Source organism: Gopherus flavomarginatus, chromosome 8 (genome assembly GCF_025201925.1).
Source record: "Gopherus flavomarginatus isolate rGopFla2 chromosome 8, rGopFla2.mat.asm, whole genome shotgun sequence".
Classification (NCBI taxonomy): Eukaryota; Metazoa; Chordata; order Testudines; family Testudinidae; genus Gopherus; species Gopherus flavomarginatus.
In genome coordinates, this window is record NC_066624.1 from 105,801,015 (window position 1) to 105,813,105 (window position 12,091).

General features: G+C 47.0%; 1 protein-coding gene across 5 annotated transcripts in view; it reads right to left on the reverse strand.

Annotated features, from left to right (window-relative positions):
- The window catches only part of MCF2L2 (MCF.2 cell line derived transforming sequence-like 2), a 302,991-nt gene that overhangs the window by 244,528 nt on the left and 46,372 nt on the right, over nucleotides 1–12,091 (reverse strand). The window contains exon 1 of one of the 5 annotated variants that reach the window (XM_050964265.1): nucleotides 1,081–1,131. The exons of the other annotated variants lie outside the window; for them this stretch is intronic. The gene's annotated coding sequence lies outside the window, so the exon portion shown is untranslated. Of the gene's footprint in view, nucleotides 1–1,080; nucleotides 1,132–12,091 lie in introns of those variants that run through there. 5 annotated transcript variants of the gene reach the window in all.

Consider the following 12,091-nt stretch of genomic DNA (forward strand, 5'->3'; position numbering starts at 1 on the left):
TATAGCTGTATACAGATGATTATGGCAGATCATTAGGCAAATTAATTGTGGCAGTGTATGTATTCATTGTTCAGGTTCTCTCAAACTCTTTGCTTTGTGATACAGATGCTTCTAATCATAAGCGATAGTGGTGTAATAAGATCATACAAGGCTGTAGCTGTAAAGAATGCAGGAAACCTACATTATGCTTATTATGAACATGTTTATATTGTGAAGTACCCCCAAAAAGAAACCCCCACCCACATCATTTCAACGTCTTTTGGCAAAATAAAAAAGGAATTAATCTGAAATGGAGAATTCAGACAGTTTCACAAAGCTCAAACAACCCTCTAACTAGCAGAAACTTTCCTAATTGCAAAGACATTAGAGAGCAGGGTCTAATCTGTTACACCTTCAGTGGATTTACTCCAGATCTAAAGCAATGTAACTGAGATCAGAATCTGGTCCCTAGACAAACATCTCTTAATGGTTTTTAACAACTTCTTTCTCCTGAGCCAGGTTTATTTCACCCTCTTGGCTAAAATTCTAGCTACACATCTATGCAGAATAAAGGGAACACTTTAAAAACGCCCCGCTCAGTAAACAGGATGCAACAAGAGGAGGCTTTATATTTCAACACCGGCTTGTTAAAGTCCATTGTGAATGACAAATAGTATTCAGCAGACTCCAAAGCTAGCAATAAATGCATAATGCCTATTACATTTGCTATATTACTTTGGCATGCCACTCAGCCATTCAGGAGAAACAGACTGGACGGCAGGAGTCCTTGCACATCACTCCTGAACCTCGCCAGCAGATTGTTTTGCAGATGGAATGAAATCTTTAGGGATCCCCAACCATCAGATTAGTTCTTCATCTTCCCACAAAGCATCATTTTATAACCAATTTTTTAAAATGATTCCTGCACAAGGCAGCCCTCCAGCCGGCGAGCAGAGGGAACGTTCTGCTGCTGCCTCCAAAATATTTCCTTGTTCCTGCTGTTATATGACAGAACGTCAAGCTCCAGCAGCAGCAGCCTGCAGTGCCTTTTACATATGCCTCAGTAACACGACACAGTAAGTGTGATCACAGAAAGCCAACCTGTCTGCCTGAAGAGATCCAGCTGCCCTTCTTGGGATCTTCAGCTCCAAGCTGCCCCCACCATCTCCATTCTTAAGTCAGTTTCAAAAGCTGAAAAAGGGACGCCTCCCCGTTGGAGGATCTCACACACAACCATGCGCCTGCCTCATCTCACAGCTGGCTGGCTGTTCTGCAGTCTCTGTGTAGTAATAAGTTCACATTAGGCAAAGGAGAGACTCAGCCCCTGTGGAGGGCAGATCTGTCCTGGATTGTAAGGGGTCTGCTGGCTGCTTGGTGCACACTCAGAGAAGGAGATCACAAAAAGTGCTTCCTAACCTAGTGACACAGACCGCCTGGGGGGTTGACGTACACAATAGCCAATTGTTAACCCTTCCTCTGAGAGGCACAATTGGGCTCCTCATTCCCGTCTGACTCGGAATATGGATGTTCAGAGAGGCTGAGGGGCACTGAGCTCCTACAGGGATGAGCAGTATAAATTCAGACACAATAAACTGAGCCTTTATTCAATGGATTTAGTATAAACAATTTGATGGGGGCACCATTTAAAAAAAATTCCTACAGTGACCCCAAAATACTATGGATTACAACAGCGCTAATACAGGGCATGAGGCTGCGGCTGCAGTTACAGCGATGTATCTTTACTATCAGAGGGGCAACTGTGTTAGTCTGGATCTGAAAAAGCAGCAGAGTCCTGTGGCACCTTATAGACTAACAGATGTACTGGAGCACGAGCTTTCGTGGATGAATACCCACTTCGTCAGACGCATATATCTTTCCTGATGTTCTACCTATGTCACGGTAGTACTGCTCTTTCATTATTTATATAAGGGTATCTCCACACCACAAAATTAAATCAACCTAAACTACATTGGCATATGGTCCCCGCAGAAATTACATGACTTGTGCATGTCTACACTTTGCTCCTTGTGTCAGTGGTGCACGTTCTCACCAGCAGCGCTTGCACGATTGAACTGTCAGTGTGGGACAGCTTCTGAAAGCCAGCAACAATCGATGTAAGCATGCAGTGTCTACACAGACACTGTGTCAACCTAATTACATCAACATTGACTCTAAGCATCTCGTAGAGGTAGAGTTTCTAAGTCAGTTTAGCGGGTGATTTACATTGGCAGGAGTGAAAACAGTGTAGACGCTTAGAGTTAGGCGGACGTAAGTTGTCTTGCGTTGACCTAGCGCTGTAGTGTAAACCAGGGCTAAACATTTCAGTGCATCAATTGAATTAACAATGTCCCTGATCCTACAAACATTTAACCCCGTGCATTAATTTTACTTACAAGTGAACTTTTCAGATGCTTAAGCATTGGCATGATCAGGGCCAATGTATTGATACCAATCGACTGAATGACAATGTTATTACATTAGTAGCAGTTTTACTGCCAAGGCTTCCGATGAGGGGCACTATGTACTCTACATAACCCATAACCCAGCATGGCTCTTTGTCCCCCTATGGTGGCTAGGACACAGATTTGAGTCTGTGGCTGCCTCCATGCTAATGGCGTGCATCCTTTAACTTAAATTGCAGAGAACCCTGCTTTTAGATCCAGTCCCCACAGGCAGACCCAGGCTGGGAATTGTAATAATACCACAGATAAATCATCAACTGGGTTTTATTATACATTACTGATACAGTGCTGGCACCTAAGGGCCCCAAATCATGAAGCAGAGCTCCACTGTTTATATGCAAACCAAAAAGATTGGGGCAGAGACAAAAGAGCCCACAGTCGAAGATAACAGGTAACAGGTCGATAAGACCAATAAAGGGAACACAAGAAAACAATGCAAGACAAATGTTATGTTGCTGCATTAATTTTCTTCCTAATTTTTCCCTTAAATTGTGTGCGAATGACATGACATGAACATGCAGTGATGAGCCAGTTTCTGTGTATGTGAAATATGGCCCTCCACTGGTTGGTGAATTTATATCAAGCTTTTGCATATCAGCTTCAGACTAAAAGGGGCCCTTTGTTCCCTGGGTAAGAGGCTCTGTTAGAGTTGCAGGTACTAAGTTCTGGTTCAAATGCTACTTGCATGCAGTTACTTGACTACGGTCAGGTCTGTGTACCCAGTATGCAGTTCCAGTGGTTAGGCTGATTGTGTGAATATTTTGGGGTTCACACAGAGAATAAGTCTAAGGCCTGGTCTACACTACACAGTTAGTTGAAGTACGGCAGCTTACGTCAACCTCGTTATGTCACTGTACACAGTGCAGCTTTGTCCTGCCGATGTGCCATACTACACCGACATCTTAACGCTACCTCCATGAGAGGCCTCCCCAAACACTGCCCCTCTCCAGTCAGTGGAAGCGTTCCTAGCAAGGACACGAACCACCGACAGGAGAGTAATGTGGACATCAGCAACCACAGTAATTACTGCGGTGGCTGTAAGTTGACCGAACATAGGTCGGCTTAGGGCTATAGCAGTGGTTTCAAACTTTTGTACTGGTGACCCTTTTCACATAACACACCTGTGTGTGATCCCTCTCTTATAAATTAAAAACACTTTAACATACTTAACACCATTATAAATGCTGGATGCAAAGCGGGGTTTGGGGTGGAGACTGACAGCTCACGACTGCCCATGTAATAACCTCATGACCCCCTGAGGAGTCCCGACCCCAAGTTTGAGAATCCCTGGGCTATAGTGTAAACATGCCCTAAGTGTGTTAGGGGAAAACAGGTAATGAATGCTTTGTGTAGACCGCTGCCCTCTACTGGACAGAACATATAACTTCTGCTGAAATACTGTAGTGTCCTCCACTAGCAGGAGTTACTCACTCTATGGAACACTGAACAGTTACAAATTCTACGCCGGGCGCCACCTATACACTGTTAGCTGTTGGCTAACAAATGCATCAGATCATTGCTCGAGTGTGCAATGATCCTTTTCCCTCCTCCCAGAGTGTAGTCTGGAATGAAAGGCGTGGAGAGGGAATGACAGGTCGGGACAAAGCGTCAGAGGGTTCACCCCCTATATTGCAAGTGAATTTAGCGGCTAATCTTTCAGAATGACTCCAGTAAGCTGAAATGGCTTTGAATTTTGCAGACCATTAAATCCTTCAAATAGGAACTAGAAACCTCAGCAAAGCAGCCAGCCAGCAATTCCTGTTAATCCAAAAAAAATACTTGAAGACACCAGTAAGAGTCACCTTCAGATTTCATCATCTAGATTTGTAAACGTCACTAGACGTTCATCCTTTGAATAATTGAATAAGGACCATTTCACTGTGCATCTCTGCCATTGGATGTTTGAACCTTAATGGGCTAGGTTCTCAGCCGATGTAAGTCATCAGAGTTTGAGCAACTTCAAAACAGAGCTACAGCAATTTACATTATCTGAGCATCCTCTAACTCAGTGTATTTAATAAAAACACTGCTTATTCTTTAGTGGTTTGTTTCACAAATAAAAGATCCACAATACCAAAAAAAATAGGAACATTTTTTGCCAAAGGGACAGAGCAACTGGTGTAAATCAGGCCAGCTCCAATGACAACAATGATTGACACCATCTGAGGAGCTGGACTCAAGATTAAAACTCTCTAGTTTGTTTTTGCAGGTATCTGTGTCATGACACACACACAGTGCAAGTGATAAACAGAAAAGCAGATACAGTGTAGAAGTTTAGAGTTACAGACAGCCATTTCAACCCCGATATTTTAATTATTTGTTTCTAGTAGATTCAGTTGCTTTATAACTCGGTTTTGCAGCAGTGTCACTGTGTGTGTCAACAGTGCTTAATGTGTGACCTGTGGCTGGACACTGAGCCCCTCTGTTTACTCATGTGCCTCGACCCCCTCGCAGTGATGTTTTCCACCATCTAAGCCAAGTCTCCTATTGTGAAACCATTACTGGAAAGTCTTCACATACAGGGTCAGCATATCCTTACCGTGCATGATCCCCATACACCTGAGAAGGGTTGATGCCACAGATTAGCCATCCCTCCTACCTGACCCAGTGCACGCCTGTGGAGAAACTTGCAGGGGTTTGGGGAAAGAGGCCACAGAACCAGTCCTGTGAAGCATTCTTCACCCCATCCCCGAGCTTGGATTCTCCTGATGTGAGTCATTACCGCTCCTGGAGCTGAGGGGATGATTACACTCTTATTTATGAAGGGCTCCAATGTCATTCTGGTAAGCAGAGCCTCAGGCACGTATATCCTTGTGCCTCAGAGACCCAACACAAGCCAAAGCAAAGGTGCATCGTTCCAGCAGGAGAGCAGGACGCATCCAAACCAATGACTCAATAGTTCTGACAAATTAGCTGAACTCAGCAGCCTCCCTCCATTATAACCAAATAAGCAGAAATAGACTTCTGAATAGGAATGAGATGCCATGTCTGCAAGGGTTTTTGCTGAGCTTTCTTTGCTAAAGCTCTTCATCAACACATCTTTGCCTGCTAAAGGCTGTTTCACGTGCCCTTGAAGAAAAAAAAAATCCAGTTATGAAGAGAATCAAAAAAGTTCATGCAACTGACAGAGCATAAGGGCAGTCTAAATGTACCGCAGGTACTGCACTGCATTCATTTAGTAATGGTAACACCCACAATGTCCTAGGTGCTTTCCAAACATTCAAGCAGGGATGGTCCCTGCTTGGAAGTCACAGTCTTCCCCCGGTTAGCTCTGCAAACAGAGGTTGAGAGGGACAATGGGCAATTCCTATATTGGTCAACTAGATTGACTCTAAGCAGCATGGCAGGAGCCGGTCCTTAATGGGGACTTGGATCTGAGCTAGGTAAGGGACTTACAGAGGAGTGGGGAGGTTGTACCATGCATATGGTGGCATGTGGAAGAGGCATGGAGGTGACTGCACAAGCAGCTAAATGGGAGGACAAGGCTGAGAATGCTGGTGGGATGAAGGGGACAGGGGAAAACCATGAAGCTTGACTAAAAAGGTGGGCTTAGCACAGTACAGATGACACAAGAAGACTTCTCTGATCTTATATCATGCCCATCACCATGATAGCTGAGCGCCTTATTCCAAAATTGCTTACGACCTTGTACACAGAGTATGGGCAAGGCTGGAATAGGGGTGCTAATATCCCAGGGCAGCAAATTCCACAGGTTAACAAAAACATTAACAGTTGTTTCCTTCTAGCCATGTTGAAGGGGTTTCCTTTTAAATTTAACTGAAGTCTTTTTTGTTCTTGTATTATGGGATGGAAGGAAAACCAGAAGCACTCAAAGGCCTTCTCTGTACCTCACCGAGATTTACCTCTATGGTTTCTCCTCTTACTCTTCTCCCTCCTACACTCAGTAGTACTAATCTGTTGAATCTCTCCTCGTATGGAAGTCAAGCCATGCCTCCATCATCTTCATTGCAATTCTCTAGTCCTTGGTGAGCTATTATTGAACAGCTGCTGTATTTCAACCCAGAGGTGCTGCATTTCAGTGGCAGGAGAACCGATTGGTTCCCACCTTGCTTTGGGACCCTAGCACTTTTCATGATTTATTATATTCATCAGGGCCAGCTCTAGGCACCAGCCAAGCAAGCTCATGCTTGGGGCAGCAGATTCTCCAGGGCGGCATACCGTCCAATCCTAGGGCGACAGGGACACTTTTTTTTTTTGTTTAGTTGGTTTTTTTGTTTGTTTGCTAATCCAGCCACCCTGCAGGGGGCGGCGGCGCAGAAGAGGGGAGTGCCCTGCTGGGAGCAGGCCACGTGCTCTGTCTGCCCCAGCCGATGCCAGGTCTGTAGCAAGCCTGACAGGACAGCCCACGTCCTTCCCTCCCCGCCGACCAGAGCAGCATAGAGCCCTCCCGACAGGCAGCGTGATGGTCAGGGCTGTGTGGCGAGTGCCCTGCTGAAGCCCTAGCTGCCCTCCTTATCTTTCTCTCCCCACTCCCTCTCCCCCCCCCGCCACTAGCCAGGGCATGTTCCCCTGCACCCCGACTCCAGCCACTCCGCCTTTTTTTTTTTTTTTTTTTTTTTTGCACTTGGGACAGCAAAAAAGCCAGAGCCGGCCCTGTTTCTGCTGCCCTGGGATCTGATTGGAAACAAATGAGATTTGCCATATTACAGTGTTGAATACACACAAATCAAGAAAAACAAGTAGTAACTTAAAAGGCAGAAAACTAGAAAGGGTCCATGACTAAATGCTCTGTGGCTTTAGAAACATTTTGTGCTTACACAGCTGCTGCAGATTTCAATCTCCATGTTAACACATCAAACAGCCACCCTCCTCCAGTAATGAACATCCTCAGGAAGGCACTGGGCAGCTGGGAAGAAAAGAGGCTCTCAATTAACCGCTGAAAGAGGAGGAGAGTTTTCAAAAAGGACTCAATGAAATTCCAGCAGCCTGGTCTCACTAAGATGGGATTTCCTCCTGGAGAGAGCGATTAGTCTTTCAGGCTCAGATCCACAGAGGGACTTCGGTATTGCAATGCCTAACTTTTAGATACCTAGGAAAAAAATTCACTGGAACAACAATGCAATCCATTAAACCTGAGTTAGGCACTTAGGCTCCTGATAGAATGAATGAGGAGAGTTAACTGATTAGTCTCGTTAGCGTTGGTATGGCAACAGCCATTTTCACGTTCTCTGTATATACACCTCTGCCCCACTATAACACGACCCGATATAACACGGGTTCGCTTATAGCGCAGTAACCTCGGGGCTCTGGCAGTGAGGCACCGGTGGCAATTTAAGGGGCCTGGGGCTCCAGCTGCTGCGGGGAGCCCTGCCACTGCTACCCCGATAGAACGGGGTTTCACCTATAACATGGTAGGGATTTTTGGCTCCCAAGGACCATGTTATATTGGGGTAGAGGTGTGTGTGTGTGTGTATATATGTCTTCCTACTGTATTTTCCACTGCATGCATTTGATGAAGTGGGTTTTAGCCCATGAAAGATTATGCCCAAATAAATGTGTTAGTCTCTAAGGTACCACCAATACTCCTTGTTCTTTTTGCTGATACAGACTAACAGGGCTACCACTCTGAAACCTGAGGAGAGGTAATCTTCCACAGCCAGCTGGCTAGTGAGGTAACTGTCTAAACTAGCCAATAGGAGACGCTGAGTAAGGGGTGTGTCCTAAGCCCCTCCCCTTTCTGAGTAATTCCAGGCTGCAGGGGGGCACCTATCTGTGCTTACAATCCACAACCAAGAACCCCTCTCCTGGAGTTGGGGATCTAAGTCATTTCTTGAGGGAATGAGTTACGCAGGCACCTAACTTGGCATGAAACAGCCAGAGGAGGAGGTGGTGCCTGTGACACAGATGGCAATTTCCTGCAATGTCTTTCTGAGAGCTCACTGTATTAGGTTTATGTAATTGTGTGGAGTTGGGTGACCACAGCTCTCCAGGAACTAAGAACTGTGAGTGTGTGTGTCTGTGAGAGAGAGAGAGAGAGTTAGGCAAATTCCCTTGGGTTGTAAAACCTCCAGAGAAGCCTGGAGAGGCACGCATATAACTTGTTCAAACTAGATCCTCAAGAGACCAGTGTGACAGAGGCAGTGGTGAGCTGGAGCCGGTTGCCACCGGTTCGCGGGAACCGGTTATTAAATTTAGAAACCTTTTAGAACCGGTTGTAAAGGGCTTTTAAATTTAACAAAAGCTCCAGCAGCTCCCTGCCCTGCCCCTGGCCCCAGCTCACCTGGCTCCAGCTCTGCCTCTGCCTCCTCCTCTGAAGGCTCCTCCTCTGGGCTTCCCGCCAATCAGCTGTTAGTGCAACAAGCCTGGGAGGGCTGAGCAGGAAGCAGCAGCTTCCTGCAGGTGAGCTGGGGTGGGGGGCATGAAGAGGGCTCTAGGCACCGCGCGTCTCCGTCTCTGGTCCCGACTCTGGCCGGGCGGCGTGGCTCCGGGCCGGCCCCCGGCCCCGACTCCGGCCCCGAGCTCTGGGCCGACCCCCGGTCCTGACTGCGGGCCGGCCCCCGATTTCAGGCTGGCCAGCGGCTCTGGCCCCGCCCCCAACTCCAGCCTGGCCCCCGCAGCTCCCAGCCCCGACTCTGGGTGACGCGGCCCCCATCCCCAGGCAGCGCAGTAAGGGGGGCAGGGAGCAGGGAGAGGGTGTTGGATAGAGGGCGGGGGGTGGATTAAGGTCGGGACTCAGGGCGGTCAGAGGGCAGGGGAATTGAATGGGGGCAAGGGTTCTGGCGAGGCAGTCAGGAAGGACCAGGGGTCGGATGGGGCAGTGGGAGGCAGTCAGGGGCAGGGGTTCCAGGGGCAGTCGGGACAGAGAAAAGGGGTGGTTGGGTGGGGCAGGGGTCCCGGGGGGCCATCAGGAATAAGAGGAGGGGTTGGATGGGGCAGCAGGGGGCTGTTAGGGGACAGGGAAGGGGGATGGATGGGGCAGGGATCCTGGGGATGAGGTGTCAAGGAATGTGGGAGGTTGGATGGGGCAGGAGTCCCGGGGGGGGCATGACCCCCTCGTGGGGTGAGGAGGAGGAAACCGGTTGTTAATATTTTGAGCTCATCACTGGACAGAGGCCCATTGTTTTTTCATGACTAGGCCTGCAACTCTCCTTGGGCCTGGCACACTCACTATAGCTAACACACTTGTCATTATATACACCCAAAAGTTGGCACGTAATACATCACTGGAGAACTAATGACTCACTGTTCATTAATATTCTTGCATGATGTATGTCGGGGTGTGTATGCAGAGAAATGAAAATGTGTTAGAAATATGATCCTAAAATGTGGTTAGCAAGCAATGCATAAGCACTGCGCCCTAGACAAAGAAATGGGTATTTGTTTGTCTGGCCAGCCTAGGTCGTCAGCCAGATGCAACGAAGGTATATTTTTACGTAAAAAAGTGATCAAAATCTAGCAAGTGGGAGACAACCTCTTGCGGGGGTCTGAACCTCAAATCAAATCAATTATTACTGTATTATAAAAATGTATTGAGTAACATCTTTTATGAAACAGCAAAACTGCAGCTCTGGGATTTTATTTCTGCTTTGTTTTATATTCCAGCAGCATTTCTCCCTATCAACTCTCATGTCTTCCTTCAGTTCTGATGAAGGATTTGCTCAGTGCTGGAGGAGTGCTGACTAGCTATCCTCAGATATGTTAGATCTGAGGAAGAGAGCACATGAGGATTGAGAAAATGACACACACACACAAACACACACACAAAAAAGCAAGAGTGTGGGGGTGTTTTCTCTGCCACCCTACGATGGTGAGAAGGGCAGACGGAGGGAGCAAGGGGATACCAGCAGTGGTTCAGATACAGGACTTCCGATTCCCACCCAGGTCACCCACAATTGTCCCGCTAGGACCAAAATATAGTTAGCAAACCCACATGCAACACCCAACCACCTGCCATCTTATTGACTTCAGTGGGCTCTAGGCTTGCTAACCCCCTCTGCAAATCTCGCCAATAGCGTAGGGTACTGCATTTCAACACTTGCACTCTTTGGGCAGGGATTGTCTTTTTGTTCTGTTTGTACAGCACCTAGCACTCTGGACATCTTGGCCCGTGACTGGAGCCTCTATGCACAACAAACAGAATAAATACAAAAGCTACAGGAGAATTCTGCAATCATGGTCCAAAACCCTCCTGCTTATAATGCTCTTAGTACAGTATTTAGGTTATTACGGTCATGCCCTAGCATACCTTGTTTAAGTCGACCTGCACACAACAACGGCACTTAACATTCTCAAAGTGCTAACTGAGCATTAACTAATTAGTCCTGGGTGCTAGGCAAGCCTGATTCCCACTTTACAGATAGAGAAACTGAGGCACAAAGTAAAAATGCAGGCAACTGAGGAATGCAGGCAGGTGTAGAACTCATGAGTTACAGATGCCCAAACCTGCACTCTGTCCTGATCACATCACCATGGAAGTAGAGGCTTCTGAGAGTGAAACTTAGTGTGTTTTGAAATCTCTTGGCCTGTTCTTTACTTCTCCCATCAACTCATTCCTTGGGCATCATGCTCTCTCTACATGACCTGCTTCTTTACCAAATATCCCCTCCAGCTCCTCTGTGGTGCATTCCCCTCACCCAATCCCCATCTCCGCAGAAACAGCAACCTTACCTGAAGGCAGACCAGCTCTTTAGGGATGCTAATGGCATGCAGATTCATGACCCTTTATTGCCACTGAACTCTGTGTAGCAGATCCAGGGGCAGGAGGGAGCAAGTAACAGCTGCTCTTCCAGAGAGAAATCTTTGCTGGGGGAAGCAGTGGCAGCAAAAGAATAATAGGCCAGGGTGGCAGGAGCTGTATATTCTTTGGGGGTCAGGATCATCTTTTTGTGCTGTGTTTGTGCAACACTTGCACAAAGGAGCCTTAGTTGTGGACCAGGGATCCAAAGTGCTACTGCAATCAAATACATCATCATCATTTTGTTACTGGTGTTCGGCTTATCAGTGCTGCAGTATGATGCTAGGCACTTAGCACTTCACATCAGAAGATTTATGAAGGTGGGTAAGTTACATTAGCCCCATTTTTCAGATGGAGACACTGAGGCACAAGAAAAGTCAAATGACTCACTCAAGGTCAGAGTGAATGTCTCAGAGCTAGGAATAGAACTCAGGCCCAATCATTACTTCATTGTTTGCTACCTTTCCGGTTCCCCAGCCTCATTCGGAAGGGGTCATAACATTCAATGCAGAGTGTTGTTGCTACTGTGATGTGTCTTTGGCCAACCTGCTAAACTCTGAAACATGCAGCTAAAGACAACTTGACCCGAAGAGTCTCCTAAACAGCTGCTTGGTGTCAAGCCCTCACTGCAGCTTCAGTGCAATGGGCCATGCTGATCTTCAGAAGTGCAGAGGGATTGCCCATTACACGAGGTAGCAGTAGATATGCTGTTTGTGTCCCATAGCAGATGGAATTGAAGTGGTTAATGCAAACTGGCCTGGGTTGAGTAAACTTAACATAACACACCTCTTTTTCTATTTGATTTGGGCAGGGGGGGAAAAAAGGGAGTTTCTAGCCATAATACTATGCCAGGTCGTTTCTCTGAGCACAACCCAGGCATGGACCGTGTTCCCCGGGAACTTTAACCATGGTAAAACTCTTAAAGCATCTTCCTTTACTTACAAGGAAGAAAAAT